General features: G+C 45.5%; 1 protein-coding gene across 1 annotated transcript in view; it reads right to left on the bottom strand.

Annotated features, from left to right (window-relative positions):
• Nucleotides 1–21,020, bottom strand: part of NAV3 (neuron navigator 3) — a 666,403-nt gene extending 645,383 nt beyond the window's left edge. Inside the window, exon 1 of the mRNA XM_060191355.1 lies at nt 20,593–21,020. The gene's annotated coding sequence lies outside the window, so the exon portion shown is untranslated. The remainder of the gene's footprint in view (nt 1–20,592) is intronic.
• Nucleotides 21,021–23,868: the final 2,848 nt, after the last annotated feature.

Genomic DNA, 23,868 nt, shown 5'->3' with positions numbered 1-23,868 from the left:
AGCATCAGCTGAACCATAAAACCAAAGGCTGGTGTTCAAAAGACCTGCAAGGGTGTTGGTATGCTTCTAATTCTGCTTCTAAAACCCCTTCTGTTTCATTGGTTTAATCCCCCCTGCTTAACACTGTATACTATTTACATAACCACTGTTAACTAAGCACCACTCTGCCTCCAGGACATTGGTTTAATCCTCACTGTTTTGCACGTTTCTTCCTTCTCCCTACTCCCTATCCTATGTACATCCGCTTTGGACCTGAAACTTATCCGCTTCAGGATAGATAAGGACAAGATTGTGATTAGAGATAGCTTAGATTGCACTGCATTCCACATGAATAAAGACTGAACTGCGTACCACTCAGCCATGAGTCCCTGTACCACTCAGCCATGAGTCCCTGGTCGTCTCCCCCCCCCCCCCCAAGCTAGCCCGGCATAATGGCGCCCTGAACAGGGACTGGCACAAGGGCATATCCAAATACACAGGTCTTCTAGGGTCATCACATCACACTGATACTTATTCAGCCTTACAAGGGCAGCGGAAGCCAGGACAAACCTTGGAACGATTCTGGCGCCCAAGGTGAGTCGGGAAGCACCAACTGAGTTCCATTACTGGTAGGCCACCTCCCTGGTATTGACGGAGCACCTCGTGGTGATGGTTCCACTGTACAGGTACAGAGAAAAATCATAATGCCCATCTGGGAAGACAGCAGAAAGCGGCTGCTACATAGACTCTCATGCCTGAGCCTCTGAGGTCTCAGGTTCATCTCCATTTTGTTAGCGAGCAAAATCAAACCACCATCCACTGCAAGGAAGCAAAAGATGTTTATTCACGAATTCGAATCTGGGCTGAGTGGTGACTGACAGCAGTCCACCAGGCTCGACCCCGAACAGGGCTTAAACCACACAATTTATAGGATTTCTGAATACACTCAGGGAGGGGGAATGCATCACCTTATCAATCTATATCTAATAATATGCTATAGAAAACGTGGAATCCAATCATTTCAAACCTAGCAAAAAAAGTGGGATCCACTCAAAGCAAAGCGCAGGCTAATTTCAAACATTGCAAAACCACACAACCAATAGAACCTAGTGTGTGGTGGCACACTTGGTCGAGCGCACCTGTTACAATGAGCAAGGACCCAGGTTCGAGCCCCTGGTCCCCACCTACAGGGAGAAATCCTTGCAAGTGGTGAAATAGTACTGCAGGTGTCTCTCTCTCTCCCTTCTCTATCTCCCCCTTCTTGATTTCTGGCTGTCTCTATTCAATAAATAATTAAAGATAAAAGAGAAAGAGAGGAAGAAGACAGAGAGAGACACCTGCAGCCCTGCTTCACCACTTGTGAAGCTTTCCCCCCTGCAGGTGGGGACCAGGGGCTTGAACCTGGGTCCTCGAGAACTGTAATATGTGTGCTTAACCAGCTGTGCCACCACCCTGCCGCCTCCCTCTCAATTTCTCTGTCCCATCCAATTAATAATAATAATTTTTAAAATAAATACATGTGAAGTGACTCCCCTGCAGGTGAGGAGCCGGGGGCTCAAACTGGGATCCTTACACTGGTCCTTGTGGTTCATGCCATGTGTGTTTAACCCGCTGCACTACCACCCGATCCACTTCCTAGCTTCTTTCCACACGAAGATCCCTAATTTGATCTGCTCTATTCCTACCTTTGGGTTCCTACTTATTAAACAATTTGTCCTGCCTTATATCTTGAAGTTTTTCAGCCACCAAGTTGCAAACACTAGCATAACCCCATCCTGACTTACCTGGGCAGACAACCTGACCAATGTGTCCTGAAACCCTATCTCCCTAGAGCCCCATCCCACTACGGAAAGACAGAAATAGGCTGTGGGCGTGGATCCACCTGCCAACACCCATGTCCAGTGGAGAAGCAATTACTGAAGCCAGAACTCCCACCTTATGCACCTCATAAATAATTTTGGTCCATCCGCCCAGAGGGATAAAGAATAGGGAAGCTTCCAATGGAGGGGACGGGATGCAGAACTCTGGTAGTGAGAACTGTAGAACTGTACCCCTCTTATCCCACAATCTGGTCAATCATTATTAAATCAATAAAAAAATAGCATCTCTCTGACCTACCTACCTTCTTTCCTTTTTTATTTTTAATCTTTTTATTTATTTATTTATTTATTTATTTATTTATTTATTACTAGAGACAAAGAGAAATTCAGAGGGGAATTGGAGAGACAGAAAGACACCTGCATCCCTGCTTCATCACTCAGGAAGCTTTCCCCTTGCAGGTAGGAACCAGGGGCTTGAACCTAGTTCCTTGTGCAGTGTAATGTGTATGGCCTCTGGCTTCAAGGACAGACACAAGCAATTAGATTGGCTCTCAAACTAAAGAGGGCTAAGGGCCGGGTCCCCTGCTCCTGCCTGACTAATAACACTTGTGGCTGGAGAGCAGGAAATTGCTTTAGCTTCACAAGGACTTGGCCAAGAGTTACACAAATGCCCCACATGACCACTCTGTGACCTTGGTGGGTAAGCACTTCGCCATCTTAAGCATAATCGGAGGGAAACTGAAACACTGGGGCCTAGGTGTGAAAATACAGCCTCTATCTGCCTGGATGGAACTCAGTCGTGAACAAAGGAATTTGAGCAAAGGACACACTCAGAGAGCGTATTGGAGTAAAACAATAACTTTTACTTACTTTCGATGCCATAGAAAGATCACACAATTCATAAAACACACAGCCAACCCAACAGCCCCCTCCTTACTTAATATCTGTACGCAGGCACAGCTCACGAAGTGGTCATCATGCACTGTGTGGCCGGGAGGCGGTCCTTTGTTCTGATGGTGCAACCAGATAAGCGAGGGCCTCTGGCAGCTAGGAAGCTGAGCACACATGTTACAGTGCACAAGGACCCGGGTTCCCAGGTTCAAACCCCTGGTCCCCAACTGCAGGAGGAAAGCTAGGGTGACGCAGGGCTGTAGGTGTCTCTCTGTCTTTCTCCCTCTCTCTCCCTCTTCTCTCTCAATTTCTGACTGTCTCTATGCAACAAATAAAGATAATTAAAAAATAAACTTTAATCACCAAGGAAAGGTCCCTTTGCCATCTACACAACACATTTGGGGGCAGGAGAGACAGCATAATGGTTACATAAGACTATCATAGGTTCAATCCTCTGCACCACCATAAGCCAGAGCTGAGCAGTGTTCTGGGAAGAAAAAAAAACCTGAGGGAGAGATATCTATCTTTCTCTCTCTCTCTTCCTTTCTACCTCTCCCTCATCTTTTAATTTCTCTCTCTCTGTCCTATGTAATAAAAATGGTGGCCAAAAACAGTGGTTTCATAATGCAGGTACCAAGACTCAGCAACAACCCTGATGGAAAAAAAAAAAAAAGCCTGATAAAACAACGCATTCATAGGTTATGAAGTCTAGATGTAGAGATGTAGGACGGGGAAGTTGTTATTCTGTTTAGGATTCAAACTATTCAGATATTTTATGTGTTCTACAAAAAATCTTCATACATGATTCAAGAGGTGTTGATGCAAAACACACTCGAACAGTTACATGGCATATATAATATATACATATGAAATTTTTTAAATATTAAAAAGTCTAAACTTGGAAATATTTCTTCTGCCCTGAAGTTTCAGATAAAATATCGTCTCTTATTTTAGATTGATCCAAACTGTTATATCTCCCTCTCCCTCCCCTAGGAACCTCTCTGTCCTCTATATGCTTTTCAAAGAATTTGTTCCTTTTTTTTTTTTTATTCTCAGATCACTTTATTGTGGCAATATTGATTTACAGACTATTGTCACATAGGTACACTTCCTTCCTTTCTTTGTTTCTTTTTTTTTTTTTAGATACAGAGAGGCAGGGATAGAGAGAAGAGGAAGAATAAGAAGAAGGAAGAGGAGAGGAGGAGAAGATGATGGAGAAGGAGGAGGAGGAGAAATAAAGAGGGAGAGGGAAGAATAAGAAGGAGGAGAAAGAGAATAAGAATGAGAAAAGGAGAAGAAGAAACAGGAGAAAAAGTTTTCAATGCACTGGGGGCCGGGTTCAAACCTGGATCTCGAACTTGGCAAAGCAGCACACTAGCCAAGGGAACTAATTTCAGTGACCCAGAGATACAGTTTCTTATCTCCCCATGATAGGTGTCAGCACACCACACCCTTCGCCGACATGCCATGTCCCTTCTCCATAAAACCCTGGGTGTCTCCACCCTCCTGCGTGCCTCCCCATTTACAAGTGCTGGGATCAGCTCTACGAGGCTTTAGCTAACAGAAGCTTCACCCAGAACTTACTTACTTACTCACTTACTTACTTACTTACTTACTTACTTTCTCTCTTTCTTTCTTTCTTTTTTAAAGCCCACCTATGAATGAGCTTATTTAGCATCTACCCTCCTCTTGCTAGTTCATTTCAGTTAGTATGATTCCTTGAAGTTCCATCCAAGTTGTAGCCAAAGAGAAGACTTCATCATTTCTTACAGCTGAGTAAGGAGAGGTGGGAGATAGCACAGTGGTTATGCAGAAGACTTTCAACCTGAGGCTTCATGGTCTGAGGTTCAGTCCCCAACACCAACCACCATATGCCAGAGGTCAGCAGTGATCTGGTTTAAAGAAAAAAATGGGGGCCAGGAGGTGGTTCACCTGGTTAAATGCACACATAAAGTTTACAAGGAGGAATAGGATGACAGAGGACCTAGTGGGGGTTGTATTGTTATATGGAAAACCGAGAAACGCCATGCATGTACAAACTATGGTATTTACTGTCAAATGTAAAACACTAATCCCCAACAAAGGCAAATAAATAAATAAATAAATAAATAAAATTTTAAAAAAGAAGAAGAAAAAAGTATGCAAGGATCTGGGTTCAAGTCCCCAGTCCCCACCTTCAGGAGGGAAAGCTTCAGGAGCAGTGAAACAGGGCTGCCGGTGTCTCCCTAACTCTTTCCCTCTCTATCTCCCTATCCCCTTTCAATTTCTTTCTGTCTCTATGCACCAATAAATTTAAAAAAAATTTTTTTAAAAAGGAGTTGGGTGGGAGCGCAGCTGGTTAAGCGCAGGTGGCGCCAAGCACAAGGATCCCGGTTCTGAGCCCCCCGGCTCCCCACCTGCAGGGGAGTCACCTCACAAGCGGTGAAGCAGGTCTGCAGGTGTCTGTCTTTCTCTCCCACTCTCTGTCTTCCCCTCCTCTCTCCATTTCTTCCTCTCTGAGCTCCTACTTATCCCAAACAGAAGGAGAACCAGAACATGTCAGAAGTAGATGTCTACAGACAGACAAGACAGACAGGCAGACAGACAGACAGACAGACAGAAACAGGCAGCTAGAGCAGAAATATATTTATACTTATATTTCCAGGGCTGAAGGAAGCTTCGGTGCTCTAGTTCTTGTCCCTCTCTGCCTCTTTAACTCTGTCTCTCATTTCCTTTTAAAAGAGCTTTTTTATATTTATTTGTTTATTTATTATAGGATCGAGACAGAAGTTGAAAGGGGAGGGAGAGATAGGGAGAGAGACACCTGCAGCCCTGCTTTACCACTTGTGAAGTTTTCCCCCTGCAGGTGGGGACCAGGGGCTTAAACGTGGGTCCTTGTGCACTGTAACATGTGTGCTTACCCAGGCCCCTCTCACTCTCTTTTATCTTTTTATTTATTTATGACTTGATAGAGACAGCCAGAAATTGAGAGGGGGGAGATAGAGAAGGAGAGAGACAGAGAGACACCTGCAGCCCTGCTTCACCACTCCTGAAGCTTTCCCCTTGCAGGTGGGGACCAGGGGCTTGAACCTGGGTCCTTGAGCACTGTGATGTGTGTGGTCAAACAACTGCACCCCATCTCTGTCTCTATCTAAAAAAAGTCACCCTAGGACAGTGAGTCCTTGGTGACGGAAAAAAAAAAAAAGAAAAAGAAAGAGGGAGTCAGATAGTAGCACAATGGTTAAGGACAGGTGGCGCAAAGCACAAGGACCCATGTAAAGGTCCTGGTTCAAGCCCCCGGCTCCCCACCTGCAGGGGAGTTGCTTCACAGGCTGTGAAGCAGGTATGTGGGTGTCTGTCTTTCTCTCCACCTCTCTGTCTCCCCCTCCTCTCTCCATTTCTCTCTGTCCTATCCAATAACAACAACAACAATACTAACTACAAAAATAAAACAAGGGCAGCAAAAAGGGAAAATGAATAAATAAATATTTTTAAAAAGAAAGAAAAAATATATATCTTTTCAAAGTATAATACAGATATATACCATACAGGAAATCTGCCCTAAACAGACATTATTAGTTTGTTGGGGGGTTATGGTAAGTGGTCACAGTTTCCTGTGATGCTACCAAGATTTTATCACATAAGCCTTTGTGGTGACTGAGGCCGTATGTGGGCAGCCTTCAAACGAGCATTAGCATTCATTAACAGTGGAGAACTCAGGAGGACTGTCCATTATAGGACCATAATTCAAGCCCAACATGACTTGCCCATAAAGCTGTAGAGCATAGATTTGGGCAAAAATGACCAAAGTCATGGGCCCCTTGGAACAGACCAAAATAGACTCTCTAGCTTCTTCCCACACGAAGACCCCTTATCTCATCTGCTCTATTTCTACCTTTGGGTTTCTATTTATTGAAAAATTTGCTTTATATCTTATCACCTTTTTGCCACCAAGCTACAGATGCTGCTATGACACCATCCTGACTTCTCTGAGCAGACGACCTCACCAATGTGTCCTGGAACCCCATCTCCCCAGAGCCCTGCCCCACTAGGGAAAGTCAGAAACAGGCTGTGGGTGTGGATCCACCTGCCAACACCCATGTCCAGCAGAGAAGCAATTACAGAAGCCAGACCTCCCACCTTCTGCTCCCCATAAAAAATTTGGGTCCATACTCCCAGAGGGGTAAAGAATGGGGAATCGGACGATGGAGGGGATGGGACAGGGAACTCTGGTGGTGGGAAGTGTATGGAATTGTACCCCTGTGATCTTACAATCTTGTTCCTCATCATTAAATCACTAATAAAAAATTATGAGACTATTCTAAAGCACAAAATAATAAATAAACGGAGGGAAAAACAGTCTAAAAACTAATCATTTTAGCTAGAAACATCCCAACACCCTCCAGGGTACCTTCTGGCAATATACTTGTATCTGTACCCCGTCAGCTTCTTCACAGTGGAGAGCTGATTGATATGATAGCTATACACTTTATTTTGGTTTAAAACTTGCGTTTGCTTTGTGGAGCCAATTAATGTAATAAGAAGTGTACAAAGTGCTCAAAGTAAGTATAAGAGAGAGAGCACAATGCCCAGCAAATGACCCCGTGCGTGAGTTCCAAAGGTCAGTCCCATGGTAGCGCAGCGGGTTAAGCGCACGTGGCGCGAAGCACAAGGACAAGTGTAAAGATCCCGGTTCGAGCCCCAGGCTCCCCATGGTGGGGAGCCTTCACGAATGGTGAAGCGGGTCTGCAGGTGTCTGTCTTTCTCTTCCCCTTCTGCCTTCCCCTCCTCTCTCCATTGCTCTCTGTCTTATCTAACAACAACAATAATAACTACAACAATGAAAAACAACAAGGGCAACAAAAGGAAAAATAAATTTAAAAAAAAGAAGAAAGAAAAAGAAAATACTCAAGAGACTCTATGTGTCTGCCATAGCTTCTTTTCCTCACAGGCCACCAGGCCTGGTTGAGATTCCACACAGTTCACAAAGGACAGAAAGATTGGATCTGTGTTGTTTACCCTCCAGAGGTAGGACTCGTCTTCATGAACTTTTCTCCTGAGGCCTGTAATACAACCCATTTGTGAGGTTTGAAAAACTCATTTCCACATGACTTCCTATTGGCGTTTCTGAGTTCTCTCAGGTGATGTTCCTTCTAATAGCAAATGTATTTGTGAAGAATACACCCCCACACACACAGATACACACACAAACATACAAAAATCAATTTCAATTCCCAGAGAACATGATATTGGCCTAGGCCGGAGAACAATATCATAGCTTTTCTTCATCAAGAGAGCAGTAAATCTTTATAAAAAAAAAAAAAAAAAAAAAAAAAGTCTTGGGGGCAAGAACTCTATTAGTTACTCCACCTAACAGGGCAGCCACAGTATTATTATTTTTTTATCTATTATTGAATAGGGCCAGAGAAAAAATTAGGGAGGCGTGGTGGTAGAGAGAAAGAGGGACACTGGTAGTCCTGCTTTACCACTTGTGAAGCTTTCTACCCTGCAGGTGGGGACCCCGATCTTGACAAGTTTTTGTTCCCAGTTTTTGTTCACTATAATGTGACCATGGGAGCATTCAACCAGGTGTGCCACCACCTGGCCCCTTTTGTGCCAAAGTATTACAGCCTCACTGTTTCAAACCCAAAGGCTACTGTTTCATTTGTGAAAAGGATTTGGTAACACACACGCACACTCAAACAAACATAAAAAAAAAAAAGAAAAAACTCAACCACTTCTTAGTATTTTGTATGGGTCCTAGGTTATACTTATAAATATTAAAGATACACCCCTTTCTCATTTTTATGAAGAAGTAATCTTATAAAGATAGAACAAATTTAGGAGTCGGGCGGTAGGTAGCGCAGCAGGTTAAGCACATGTGGCACAAAGCGCAAGGACCAGTATGAGGATCCCAGTTCGAGCCCCCGGCTCCCCACCTGCAGGGGAGTCGCTTCACAGGTGGTGAAGCAGGTCTGCATGTGTCTGTCTTTCTCTCCCCCTCTCTGTCTTCCCCTCCTCTCTCCGTTTCTCTCTGTCCTATCCAACAACAACGACATCAATAGCAACAGCAATAACTACAGCAATAAAACAAGGGCAGCAAAAGGGAGTAAATAAAATAAATTTTAAGAAAACAATAAACTATTAGGAAAAAAAAATAGAACAAATTCATCCAGTAAAACAGAGAGATTACTGTCCTTTTCAGACAGCCTGAATCAAGCTGTTTTTATCTGCAGGAATTTAGGACACCTTTTCACTTATACTCAATCTATCCAACCCATGACAAATTACAATCTTAAAGACATCTAAAAAAATGGGTATTAACAATGAGGGGGAAAAAAGGGGCCAGGTAGTGATGCACCTGGTTAAGCACATAGTGAAAGGACCTGTGCAAGTAGCCTGGTTTGAGACACTCCTTCCCACGTTCAAGGGGGGGGGGGGGCTGCTTCACAAGCAGTGAAGCAAGTCTGCAGGTGTCTCTCTTTCTCTTTCTCTCTCTCTATCTCCCTCTCCTCTCTCAATTTCTCAGTCTTGTGCAATAAAATGGAAAAAAAACGGCCACCAAGAGCAGTGGATTTGTAGTGCTGCTAGCAAGCCCCGGTGTTATCCCTGCAGGAAAGAGAGAGACAGGGAGAGGAGAGGGGGAGAGGAGGGGGAGGGGGAGGGGGGAGAGAGAGAGAGAAAGAATGCCTGATCCATATAGCCCAGGATCACGTTTCAGAAGGGAAACCATAGCAATATAGACACTAAAGACCAAAGTAGAAATTCAGGAAGAATGGTTCCACTAGGAACAGACTGCCAAGCCTCATTGGCAGAATGTTTATTGGGGGTATTTTATAAATTGGTAAATAATAAAAGAAGATTCTGTGACAAAGAAAGCCCAGGTGACAATTGTTTTGTTGTTGTTGTTTTGCTGAGTATGCTGATGGTGGGAGTGTGTGGATATTAATGGAAGCTGACTTGAAGGCAAACTGTGATTCTTATCTCAAAGTTTGCCCAAACATAAACCAAAACATAATCCAGTCTTCAACACATGCTTCACTCCATACTATCTTTCCTGTTTTTGTTAGGTTGTTTTATTAAAGTTTTATTTTATTTGTTAGATAGAGACAGAGAGAAATTGAGAAGGGGGGAGATGGAGACGGATAGAGACAGAGAGAAATCAAGAGAGGAGGGGGAGAGAGAGAGGGAGAGAGACAGAGAGACACCTGCAACCCTGCTTCACCACTCATGAAGCTTCCCCCCTCCCCTGCTGGTGGGGATCGGGGGCTTCAACCCAGATCCTGGTGCACTGTAATGTGTTGCTTAACCACTGCCTGGCCCCATACTACCTTTTAAGATTCCAAAATAATTAAATTTTAACAGGCAAATTGCCCAAAGTAAGGATGGACAGAGGCTGACTTTCTGGGAAGCTAAGTTAAGAAGAGATAGTGTATCTTCTACTCTCATGTATGTCTGGGCAGCAAAACAGCTCGCTTAGTAAGCTCCTGCATTACACTCAACCCTGGTTCCAGTCCAGCTCCCTGGCGGAGGAAAAAAAAAAAAAGATAACATGTCACCAGACCAGCTAGTCTCAGGGAAGGGTTTATATGCTGCAACGAAGTGAAGCTGGACACAGCATCTCCAGCCCCCACCCACAGCCTATTCCGCTGTGGCTCATTTCCTGGAAACAATTTCACTGGCCAGCCATTCAACGATCAGTGTTAAGAATGTAATAGCGCTATCATTTTAGTATTAGTCAATATTGACAGTGCTCTAAGTTTGGTAGCAATATCAATATTATTTCCAGAACATATACTGTGGATCCCTCGAAACAGAGTGATAGAAAATGGTGCTCGGACAGAGAATTGCAGAATCCAGAAGGATTTTAAGAGGTTCACCTAACTTGTTGAAGCTAACTGATGGGTCCCTAAGAATCCACTATTTGTCCTCCTCACTCTGCTGTTCATTCAGAGCTTTCCATAATAAAAAGAAACGTTTAAAAAGCACATGATTAGGGGGCCAGGCTGTGGAGCAACCAGTGAAGCACAAACATAATACTAAGGGCCAGGACACCAGCAAGGATCTGGCTTCCAGCCCCGCCCCCCCTGCATCCTACCTGCAGAGAGGACACTTCAAGAAGGGGAAGGCTTCACAAGCAGTAAAGGAGGGCTGCCAGTGTCTCTCTGCCTCTCCCCTCTCTGTCTCCCCCTCCCCTCTCAATTGTTCTCTGTCCTATTCAACAAAATGGAAAAAAATGGCCACCAAGAGCAGTGGGTTCATAGTGCGGGCACCAAGTTCCAGCAATAAGCCTGAAGGCAAAATAAAAAAAATAAAATAAAATGTATATGAATATAACACTTTTATTTTACAGCTGAAAACATCCATCTACTATGCAAAGAAGGTACCTAACAATTCAATAGTTCTTAATATTCAAATTCAAGATTTGAATTAAAGATTAAAAAGAACTGAAAACGAAGTACTACTTATTTGAACAGATGACATCTTTTCATCATAAATACCACAAGTGGCTTCACATAAAAAAAGGGGGGGGGGGAGTCAGGAAGGAAGGAAGGAGGAGAGGGAGAGAGAGAGAGAGAGGGAATTAGGACGGGTCGGATAGTTCACTTGGATGACTGGCTTTTGTTATATGCAAATCTCGGGCTCATGGCCCGCCCCCACCGCACTGCAAAAGTCCTAATGCCATGGTCCCCTTCCCTCTGTCTCCGTGTCTCTGTCTGAAAAAGTCAGGCTGGAGCAGTGAAGAACAAGTAATAACATAATAAAAAACATAAGGAAGAAAGAAAGGAAGAAAGGGAGAGAAAGAGAGAAAAAGATAGAAAGAAAGAAAGAAAGAAAAAGAAAGAAAGAAAGAAAGAAAGAAAGGTAGAAAGAAAGATAGAAATAGTAAATTATTCAGCCAACTTCTTAAACAAAAGCTTATAGTGCCAGGCCTGAATGAGGGCTAATTAGACTTGCAGCTTGCAAATGAACAGTACTACATTACTAGGGCTCATCTGGACTCAGATTAATTTTCTGAGAGAAAAATGCACGGATCATTTGGATATTGTACATTTGAAGGGAGGTTGAAATAAGTGTTGTGCAGACTAGAAGGATGGAGTCAGGAAGGAAAACAAGCCACACACACACACAGACACACACACACAGACACACACACACACACACACACACACACACACACACACACACACACACACGGAATTCCCTGGCTTTCCATCTGAGATTACAGGGAAAACCCAAGATGGACAGGGAGGTGGAGGGGGGCCGGGCACAGTTCATAATAAACGTAAATAGAAAAAGAACTCACCAGATAATTTCAAAAAGAGCAGTAACAGCACTTAATAAGAGTGTCTACTTGTTACACCCCAGAAGCTCTCCTAAATACCATGTGAACATTTTTTATTATTATTATTATTATTATTATTATTATTATTAATTTTGGAGAAAGACAAAGAGAGAGAGAGTGAAAGAGACCACAGTACTGTAGCCTCCCTCAAAAGTCTTAGCGGTGAGGGCAAAGCTCTAACCTGGGCTGTGGACATGGCAACACAGCACACTCACCAAGTGAATTATTTCTTTAGCTAGCACATATGTTGATCCAGTCTTTGAAGCAATGTTCACAAAAGCCCCTCTTAACAACTATTTTAAAGATGAAAATCTGAGACCTAGATGAAGAAACATCTAGGGTCAGGGATATAACTCCGCAGTAGAATACATACTTCCCATATAAGAGGCCCTGGGTTCAATTCTCAACACCCCAAATTAAATTAATAGCAAGATTAAAAAAAAAAACAAAACAGGGAGTTGGGCGGTAGCACAGCGGGTTAAACGCAGGTGGTGCAAAGCACAAGGACCGGAGTAAAGATCCCGGTTCCAGCCCCTGGCTCCCCACCTGCAGGGGAGTCACTTTACAGGTGGTGAAGCAGGTCTGCAGGTGACTCTCTTTCTCTCCCCCTCTCTGTCTTCCCCTCCTCTCTCCATTTCTCTCTGTCCTATCCAACAATGATGACATCAATAACAACAATAATAATGACTACAATAATAAAACAACCAGGGCAACAAAAGGGAATTTTAAAAAAACATAAAGCTGGTCTACATAGCAAAAAAAAAAAAAAAAAGGCAGACTTGAGATTCAAACTTCAGACACTGCTTTTTAAAAAATATTTTCATTTACTTATTATGAGTGGAGATAGAAAAAGTGAGAAGAGAGGGGGAGAGAGAGAGAGGGAGAGAGAAAGAAAAACACCCGCAGCCCTGTGTCACCAAAGTGAAGCTTCCCCCCTGTAGGAGGAGATCAGGGGCTTGAACCTGGGTCCTTGTGCATTGTGCTGTGTGCACTTAACTAGGTGTGCCACTGCCTGGCCCCCAGATGCTGCCTCTTTAACTGCTGAGCTGTTCTGGTTTAATGGATTTATAATAAAAATCGGGCAGCCACCATGTTTGACCTTACTTCAATAATGTTAAAGCAGAAGGTGTTCAGTAACATGTTTCTTTTGTTTGAAAAAGACATTCTGGGGCCAGGCAGTGATGTATCTGGTTGAACACACATTACAGTAGAGAGGACCTAGGTTCAAGCCCCTAGTCCCCACCTGCGGGGGGTGGAGGGGGAGGAAGCTTCACAAGCCATGAAGCAGGTCTGCAGGTGACTCTCTGTCTCTCTCCCCCTCTCTGACTCTCTCAATTTCTCTGTCTCTATCCAATAATAAATGAAATAAAAGATAAATAAATAAAAAGAATGATTTAAAAAATAAAAACATTCCCAAAAGTTATCATTTTATGGTCACATTTGTATTTGCAAGATTAGCATACAAAAAGATGTCACTTTGTCCTCAGTGTCATGTCCACAGTTACCAAGTAAGGTGGTGGATTTCCATGATGCCAGCTGTAAGGTCCACGCTTCTGCAGATATCTATAGCACACTAAACACGAGAGGCAGGGAAGACCTCTATTTGTTCCGAGTCTCTCTGGACTCTGCCTTGAAATGTGATAAAATCACTTCTGGTCAAAATATTCACTTTCAGGGGCCCGGCAATGGTGCACCTGGTTAAGTACACATAGGACTAGGTGCAAGGACCCATGCATGCAAGAACCCCGGTTCGAGGCCCCAGCTCCCCACCTGCAGGGTATGGGGGGAGGCGCTTCACAAGCGGTGAAGCAGGTCCGAAAGTGTCTCTCTGTCTCTCCCTCCCTCTCTGTCTCCCTCTCCTCTCAGTCTCTCTGCCTTCTATGCAATAAAAAATGGTCTCCAGGAGCAGTGGGTTCGTAGTGCTGGCATAGAGCCCTAGTGAGAACCCTGAAGGCAAAAAAAAGAAAAAATCATTTTCACTTCTAAAGACAAAAATGATCCTGGCTATATTTCCAAACTTTAATAGCACTAGGTCCCCATTAGCTAAAATACTTCTGCAAAACAAACACAAGTCACCACATCCTAACACCTCCCTCTCCCTCTCTGTAGGAACGCTACTGAGATTAGCAGATACACCTCACCCTATAAACAGTACAGCTGTCTTCATAGGAATATGCCGTTGTTGCTGTTTTCAGAGTTGTTATAAGGGGATGGGGGGGTAGATAGCATAACGCTTATGCAAAGAGACTCTTATGCCTGAGGCTCCAAAGTCCCAGGTTCAATCCCCCACACCACCATCAACCAGAGCTGAGCAGTGCTCTGGTGAAAATAAATAAATAAAACAATAAAAAGTCATTGTAGGGGCTAGGCTACTTTCTCATAGACTTGTAAATCTTATTTTAAATGGGTGTGTTGTGGTGTGGTGGGGGGAGAGAACAGTAAATGCATATAATGGTAACGTCCTGGGGTTCACACCTCCCCCCCACTATAAAACCACTGAGTTGCATAACAAACTTTAATGATGCATTAAATTCAACATCAACACCCCTGTGATGCCTGTCCTGAGACTTTTGTCTGGTACAGAGTAGAAAGACGAAAAATAGCTTCACTGGAGGCTCTTAGCAGATGTCTGTTGACAGTCAAACTCAGGAGAAAAAAAAAATGGAAGTCTAAGCAGAAGGATGGCCCTGGCGATTTTGTTTTGTCATACCCTGAGGTCCACTTCACATTACAAAAAATGTATGTTTCCTTATAAAACAGGAAAGGTGGGGGGAGAAGATTTTAAGTAGTTTTTTTTTTTTTTCAGGTGAGGGGGAATTTATTTCTCACTTGCATTTCCTGTCAGGAAAAGGGCCCGATAGCTGCTAAGATTATTCAGTTATGCATAGATCAGTCACAGCGTCGACATCGACGACCACCTCTCAGCCATGCAATATATGATAATATTGATAACAGATATGCCTTTTCCTGGATGGAAGGAATGATTTAGCATCATTACACACCAATCAGTGGCACAAAAATGGTTTTTTTAAGAAATTGAAAAAAAAAAGATTTCCTCTCTCACTATTCAGAAGTCTTGTCTACGGCCAGGTGGTGGTACAAGTGTGCAAGGACCCGGGTTCAAACCCCCTGGTCTCCAGCTGTAGGGGGAAAGGTTCCCGAGAGGTAAAGCTGGGCTGCAGGTGTCTCTCTCTGTCTCTCTCCCTCTCTATCTCAATTTCTGTCTCTACCCAATAATAAATAAATAAAAGACTAGGAAAAAAAGTCTTTAAAGTCTTGTCTATGTCGTGCCCACCACTGCAACATATGTGACTGAAATACAGACAGATGATGAGAATTTAAAAAGGCATGAGATTATCATGGCAAAAAAAAAAAAAAAAGTTTTTGTTTTTTTTTTCTGGAGGAAACACAACAAAGTGGTCTCAATGAAAAGGGAAGCTACTTCAAGAACAAAGGTGTTGGGAGTCAGGCGGTAGCACAGTGGGTTAAGCGCAGGTGGTGCAACGCACAAGGACTGGCCTAAGGATCCCAGTTCGAGCCCTCGGCTCCCTACATTCAAGGGAGTTGCTTCACAGGTGGTGAAGCAGGTCTGCAGGTGTCTCTCTTTCTCTTCCCCTCTCTGTCTTCCCCTCCTCTCTCCATTTCTCTCTGTCCTATCTGACAATGACAACATCAATGACAACAATAAAAAAAAGAATAAATGTTAAAAAAATATTTATTAAAAAAAAAAAAAAAGAACAAGGGTGTTATTCAGTGACAGGCAGAAACCGTACCTGGGCCTCTTGTTCCTCCACACCATATATAATGATGTCACTTCCTGTGTTGGCTTTGCTAGTCATGCCACTTACAGACCAGCTGGAACCTTGCACACATCTCTCTATCATCTCTATATTTTTAATCTTTATAATTATTGATTTATTTATTGGATAAAAACAGAGAGAGACTGAGAAGGCTGGAGGAAAAGAGAGGATCCAGAGATACTAACAGCACAAGTCATCACTGGGTGAGGCTTCCCCCTTGCAGGTGGGGACCTGGGGCTGGAACCTGGGTCCTTGCTCATTGTAACATGTGAACTCAATCCAGTGCACCACCCCCCAGCCCCTACAATCTCTACTAAAAAAAAAAAAGAAAAAAAGAAAGGAGTAATGTGAAATTTATGTTTTCTGAGAATGTTCAAGCACACCTTGATTAAATGGGGAGCTAGGAGATATGGAAAAGGCAGGCCTGAACTTTCACGCTTCTAAATAAAATCAGAAAGTCAGGATCCTGGGGGGGGGGGGGGGTAACACAATAGTGATACAAGGAGACTCTCATGCCTGAGGCTCCAAAGTTCCAGGTTCACTCACCCAAACCACCACAAACCACAGCTAAACAGTGCCCTGTGTAAAAAAGAGAAAAAAGAGGGGGCCAGGAGGGTTAAGCACACATAACACAAAGCACAAGGACTGGCTCAAGAATCCCGGTTCGAGCTCCCAGCTCCCTACCTGCAGGAGGGTCGTTTCATGAGCAGTGAAGCAGGTTTGCAGGTGTCTATTTTTCTCTCTCCCTCTCTGTCTTCCTCTCCTCTCTCCATTTCTCTCTGTCCTATCCAACAACAACAATAACAATAATAATAACAACCACAACTTAGTAATAACAGCAAGGGCAACAAAATGGAAAAAATGGCCTCCAGGAGCAGTGGATTCATAGTGTAGGCACTGAGACCCAGCAATAACCCTGGAGGCAAAAAAAGAGAGAGAGAGAGACATGGAAAAAGGAAGAAAAAATGGTGTATGTAGCATAATGATTAAGCAGAGATTGTCATCCCTGAGGCTCCAAAGTCCCAGGTTCAATCCCCTGCACCTGCATAAACCAGAGCTGAGCAGTGCTCTGGTGAAAAACAAACAGACTAAAATCTATCTGTACCAAGGAACCAGTGCACTCACTCCTTTCTTTCTTTCTTTCTTTCTTTTTTTTTTTTGCCTCCAGAGTTATTGCTGGGGCTCAGTGCCTGCACTACAAATCCACTACTCCTGGAGACCATTTTTTCCCTTTTGTTGCCCTTGTTGGTTATCGTTGTTATTGATGTCATTGTTGTTGGCTAGGACAGAGAGAAATGGAGAGAGGAGGGGAAGACAAAGAGGGGGAGAGAAAGACAGACACCTGCAGACCTGCTTCACCGCCTGTGAAGCGACTCCCCTGCAGGTGGGGAGCCTGGGGCTCGAACCAGGATCCTTGCACCGGTCCTTGTGCTTTGCACTGGTCCTTGCGCTTTGCACCATGTGCCGTTTAACCGCTGCGCTATCGCCTGACCCCCCCACACTCACTCCTTTCAAGTCAAGTTCCCCAGATAATCACCAAGTGTGGCTCTGGGTCCACACTTCAGCCTGCTCCCAGGACAAACATTTCCTGTTGCCATGGGTTACAAGGATGAGTCACTTAGAGCCCTGCTGAGGACTTGAGCGATGTCTTACCTTGTACCAGTTTCAGAAATAACATCTCTTCCTGGGAATTAACGGAATCAGCAATAAGGCCTATAAAGATGGCAGGTCAAAAACATTACTTAATCCTTGTGCATGAGAATGAGGACCTGAGGTAAGTAAACTTGGGGATTTTTCTTTTCCTACTATAAACATACTATAAAACAAATGACCACTGACCTTTCATTAAATAGATAGATGCAATCGCCAGGATGGAAAGTCAAGTTCATTGTGCTATAAATAAAGAGAGTCATTGATGATTGGTCTCTAACCTAGCTTTCAACCTCAAATCATCCTGGTTTACACATATAGGGCAATACTGACCCTTTCTGTGTCAATATACAAAACGGGACAGTCACAGCAGAATGTTAAATGTCCAGGAAGGTCTGACAGCTCTTAAATCAAGAAGAAGCATCTCATTGCATCAGCAACAAACCATGCATTCAAGTTCTCTGCAGCCTGCCAGGAGCAGCTTGTCCATGTGGCAGGAGAAACCTGGCCGTTCAGGACCCACCAGCATCAGGAGTCAGGTGAGAACAATAACACAGGACTGTCAGCACTCTCCTTGTTCAGCGCACAGAGGAAAGAAAGGATGCACAGAGCATGTAAATAAAACCTTTCCTAAATCATCCCCTAAAAACAGGCAATATAGAACCTCAGTTTACGAGAAGATAATGGCTTTAGAAGGAAGAGGAAAATACAGTTGACACACAACTGGCCCCAAACACAAAGGCAGCAGTTTGCAGTGGCATGGTAACAGCATGTCTACTTGGAACATATCTGTGGTCTCTCTTCTTCCTGGTCTGGTGGCTACTTCAGAAACCCTTAATCTATTTTAATAGCTGGATTTAAAAGAAGAAGGAAAGGAGGAGGAGGAGGAGGAGGAGGAGGAGGAGGAGGAGGAGGAGGAGGAGGAGGAGAAGAAGAAGAAGAAGAAGGAGAAGAGGAGGAGGAGGAGGAGGAGGAAGGAGGAGGAGGAAGAAGGAGGAGGAGGAAGAAGGAGGAGGAGGAGGAGGAGAAGGAGGAGAAGGAGGAGGAGGAGGAGAAGAAGAAGAAGAAGAGGAGGAGGAGGAGGAGGAGCAGGAGGAAGAGGAGGAAGGAGGAGGAGGAGGAGGAAGGAGGAGGAGGAGGAGGAAGGAGGAAGAGGAGAAGAAGAAGACGTAGAAGAAGAAGAAAAAGAAGGAGGAGAAAAAGAAGAAGGAGAAGAAGAAGAAGAAGGAGAAGAAGGAGAAGAAAACTGAGTAGACAAAGGGAAGGAGGCAAGGGGAAGCTCTCTTTCAAACTGAGATCCTTTTCCATAGAAACTGTTCACACCACCCGCACAGAGAAAGACCATCATCATGTTCAAATGTTTTTCTTTATTTTTTTTCCCCCATGAAACAGTCTGACCTGGGACAACTTACCAGCCTAACCAGCCTACATCTTTTGAGAAACACACAAACAGAATCCGTAGAAATCCCATTTCAGGTTTAAATAGAAGTCATCTCCTGTGTTCTCCCTTTTGGGGGTTGTTTGTCTGTGTTGCGTTTTTATTTTCACAGACACAGACATTTGAAGTCTCAGAGAAACATAAAGCCAGTGTGGGGACGCCCCTCCATAAACAAGACAGAATGAACGAATAGGTTCTGCGGAAGGACTGGTCTTCTTCTTAAAAAAAAAAAAAAAAAAAAAGATTCTCCCTACTTGGTACAGTGATAGGCATGTTAAAAAAAAAAAAGAAGAAGAAGAAGAAAAAAAAGGGAGGAGAAGGAGAAGAAAGTCTCCGTTTTCATTGTGTTTCCCTGTCTTCATCACTGTAGTCTGAGTCTAGTTAGGTGTTCCACACAGTGGTGATGCCTTTTCTGTCTTCTCTACGATTTGGCCAGCTCTCTCAGCAAGACTGCCTCCCCTCTCCTGGCTCTGTTTCTTCTCTTATCCTGATCTTCCACCACTTCAGCCAGTTTGGACCTGGGTTAGACAAGCTTGTGAGGACTGGGCAAAACTGGACGAGGCTCACGGAGAGTTCATCAAAGCCACTGAAGTTTCTAGTCCTCATAAACTGGGGTGGGGTGGGGTGGGGACTTTCTCACAAGTCCCCTTCACAGTCAATATCCAGGATGGAAAGCAGTCAGTCATTGAAACAGAAAGCCTTTTCAGAATAAAACTAGATATTTTTTTCTCAAAACAAAACAAAACAAAACACCCTGATTTATGTAGATGATTTCCACGGATTTAACACAGGGGCAGCCTTTACAAACCACACATGCCCAGCTCACAGCAAAAGGAGAAAAAAGACAGCCGCGGAACTGGGATCCTGACAGGGACGCCCAGCTCTGAATGCATTTCTGCAGATTCGAGAGAGATCAATAGACTCGGGCCACAAAAATGTTGATGGATGAGGAAAAACCCGAAACAGGAGGGATGTGGGAAGAATGGAGCTGGTGGAGAGGAGTGAAAAGAGATGAGAAGGGAGAAGAGAGCCAGAAACCCTGGAAAAGGCTTGGGGGTGGGGGGTCGTCAGGAGGAAGCTGTGCGGTGGGGGCGCTGGCAGCCACACAGTGGGGCCCCCCACCTCCCCCAGACCCGCACCCCCCCCCAGGCTCGCGGGTCTGGAGACACTGGGGGCACCAGGGTTACGCCACAAGGAGCTGACAGACCCCCACCCACACCGCCGGCGCCCCCCATCCACCCCCTCTTTTCCATAGCCCGCCACTCCCAGCACCGAGCTCCCACCCCGGCCCAGACTTCGCCCCCCGCAGCCCCATCACTCATGGGGGGGGGGGGGAGTGGAGAGCCGAGCAGTGCGCAGAGACGAGAAAACCAAAAAGGGGTGGTGGCACGGGGGTGGGAGGTGTGAGGGGACCTCCACCCAGTGTTGTGGTTTTTTTTTTGTAGATTTATTATCTTTATTATTATTATTATTATTATTTAAATAACGTGCCATGACAAGGGGCGCTGAGGGAGGGTAGGAGGGCGCCGCGGGAAGGGGAAGGGGACCGGCGGAGGACACCTGGGAAGGGGCGCCTGGTGGCAAATTCCCCGGGGTGGCGCGGGGGCAACTGTGCACAAAAGGAAGTTTGCACCGAGAGCGGGGAGCAGGGGTTGGGGGTGTTGGGGAGCAGGGGAGGGGGGGCTTTACCTGGACGGGTGCAGACGGGGTGCAGGCGGGGTGCACCCGGAGCAGCTTGGGAGCAGCCGGGGTGCAGGCGGGGTGCAGTCTGAGCGGCTGGGATGCAGACGGGGTGCAGCCGAGGTGCAGCCAGGGTGCAGCCTGAGCGACGTGGGTGCAGCCAGGGTGCAGCCGGAGCGGCTTGCCTGCAGCCAGGGTGCAGCCGAATGCCTCAGGTCCGGGAGGCGGAGGCGCGGGTTACTATGGAAATCCGCCCCGGGGAGCGGGAGGCACTGGGGGTCTAAGCTGCAGCCCCTCGGCAGCTCTGGGGGTGGGGGGGGAACTGCCCGGGGGCGGCCGAGCACTGGCGCGGGACCTGGCGCGCCTCCTCTGCACACCCTCCCGGCTCTTTCTTCGCCCCGGCCGGGCCGCGCCTCCCCGCCCAGCGCGCCGCCCCGCAGCCCGCGGCCCAGCGAGCGAGCTCTCCGCGCAGCCGGAGCGGGAGCGCCAGGGAGGCGAGCTGCAGCCGCAGGGCCCGGCCGGCCGGGGGCGCTGTTGCCCCGGCGCGCTGAGCAGATTTAAAGGCGCAGGCGGTCCATGTCAGCTCTCAAGCTCCAGCAACAATGACCAAAGTCATGGGCCCCTAAGAACAGACCGAAAATGGACTTCCTCGCTTCTTCTTTCCAATCTAAGGTCCCTGATCTCATTTGCTCTGTTCCTCCTTGATGGTTCCTGATAATTAATCATTTTCTTCTGCTTTATATCTTATTGCCTTTCAGACACCAAGTTGCAGATGCTACCATGATGCCATCCTGACCTCCCTGGGCAGACAACCTCACCAATGTGTCCTGGAACCTCCCCTCCCCAGATCCCTGCCCTACCAGGGAAACACAGAAACAGGCTGGGGGTGTTGATCCACCTGCCAACACCCATATCCAGTAAAGAAGCAATTACAGAAGCCAGAACTCTCACCTTCTGCACCCCATGAAGATCTTTGGCTCAGACTCCCCAAAAATGTTAGCAGAAGATGAACAGAGGGCTCTGAACTCCAACTCCATCAGGACATGGAAAAAGAGGAGGGGAATGGGAGGGACATTTGGATGTAGTAACAGGTGTAGGTGTGATTTGGAAAGGAAGAGAAGATAGGGCCATAGGGGGAAAGGGGGGGCAAATATATAAAAATATACACAGATAGTTGGGGGTCAGGTTGTGTAGGTGCTTGGCTGAGCACATATATTACAATGCGCAAAGACTGGGGTTCAAGCTCCTGGTCCCCACCTGTAGGGTCAAAAGCTTCATAAGTGGTGAAGCAGTGCTGTAGGTGTCTCACACTGTCTTTCACTCTCTTTACATACCCCTTCTTCTAAACTTCTGGCTGTCTCTATACAATAAAAAAAGATAACAAAAATATTTAAAACAAGCAAAAAATTGTAAATAGATAGTTGTAGAAATAATAGTTAACCCATATCTACAATCTTAGAACTGCAGTAGCTTACAGTGGAGAGCTTGGAGATTCAGAACTCTGGTGGTGAGAACAGTACAGAGCTCTGCCCCTGTTATCTTGTAATTTTGTGTGGCAGGTGAGACTTCTACCACTGAACCACCAATGCTTCCTATCTTGTAATTTTGTAAATAAATATTAAATCACTAATTAGAAAAAAAAAAGGAATGAAGGAAGAAAGAAAGAAAAGAAACAGGCTGGGGGTATGGATCGAGCTAGCAATGCCCATGTCCAGTGGAGAAGCAATTACAGAAGTCAGAACTCCCCACCTTCTGCTCCCCATAATGATCTTTGCTCCATACTCTCAGAGGGAAGAAATGCTAGGAGAAAATGACCAGAGGGCTCTGAACTCTAACTGGATCAGGACTCAGAGACAGAAAGGGGGGGAGGGGAAGGAAGGACATTCAGAAGTAGTAATAGGTGTAGGTGTGACTTGGGAAGGAAGAGAAGACAGGACCATGGAAAAATAAATGGGCCAATATATATAAATATAGATAGTTATAGAAATAATAGTCAACCCATATCTGTGGCCTTGGGAGAAGTACTGTAGCTTCCAATGGAGGGAATGGGGACATAGATCTCTGGTGGAGGGAATGATGTGGAATTATACTTTTGTTATCTTATAATTTTGCAAATCAATGTTAAAATAGTAATAAAGATTTTAATATAAAAAATAAAGGTGCAGGAGGCACTGGAAGCCTACTGGCCAGGCCCTGCAGAAAAGTCTTTTGTGGAGGGTAGTGAGAGGAAACAAGAGCAGCCAGCCTCCTCTCCTGCCAGCTGGGAGTCCTAGGCAAAAGACCTAGGGGGTGATTTGTATGCTCAACAAGTCTATGCTGCTTCTCCCTGCTGTCATTCCCCCACCTCCTGGGGACCTGAGGCTTCTCCCTCCCTCCTGTGTCAGGCTGAAGGCTGGCTTTGCAGGGAAGATGGGAAGGTGAGGACCAGAAGACAGAGCTGTCAGCTGCCTGGGGACACCCTGCAGGTCTCGCCCTGTCTCTTCAGTCAGCCCTTCCCTCTTCTCCACAGGACAGTCTAGCTCCAGCCTTCATGCTCTAGGTCACCTTCTCCCTGTTCTTGCTCTGCACTGCCCAGGATGTCGGCCTGCCTCTAATGCTTTCATTGCTGCTGAGAAGCACAGACAAGCACCCAGGTCCCAGTGCTTTTATGTCTAGAACTGCACACCAACCTTCAGTGAACAGTTTTCTTTCCTCTCTCTGGGGTTATCACTGGGGCTGGGTGCCAATCCACTGCTTCTGGTAGCCATTTTTTTCCATTTTATCGGACAGGACAGAGAGAAATTTAGGGAGGAGGGGGAGATAGAGAGGGAGAGAGATAGATACCTGCAGACCTGCTTTGCCACTTGTGAAGTATCCTTGTTGCAGGTGGGGAGCTGGAGGCTTGAACCCAGATCCTTGCACTCATTACCAGTGAACATTTTTCTCACTGTGGTTGCAAAAAAAATAAAACCAGCTCAGGGGAGTCAAGCAGTAGCACAGTGGGTCAAGCACAGGTGGCGCCAAGCACAAGGACAGGCATAAGGATCCCAGTTCGAGCCCCCGGCTCCCCAACTGCAAAGGTGTCACTTCACAAGCAGTGAAGCAGGTCTGCACTGCAAGTGTCTCTCTGTCTCCCTCCCTTTCTATCTCCCCTTCCCTCTCCATTTCTCTGTCTCTATACAATAATAAACAAATAAATATTTTTAAAAATTAGGGAGTCAGGCAGTGGTGCAGCGGGTTAAGCGCACGTGGTACAAAGCGCAAGAACCTGCGTAGGGATCCCAGTTCAAGCTCCCAGCTTCCCAC

Source organism: Erinaceus europaeus, chromosome 5, assembly GCF_950295315.1.
Source record: "Erinaceus europaeus chromosome 5, mEriEur2.1, whole genome shotgun sequence".
NCBI classification, from domain to species: Eukaryota; Metazoa; Chordata; class Mammalia; order Eulipotyphla; family Erinaceidae; genus Erinaceus; species Erinaceus europaeus.
The sequence above is the reverse complement of the archived record's forward strand: the minus strand, read 5'-3'. Positions and strand labels throughout refer to the sequence as shown.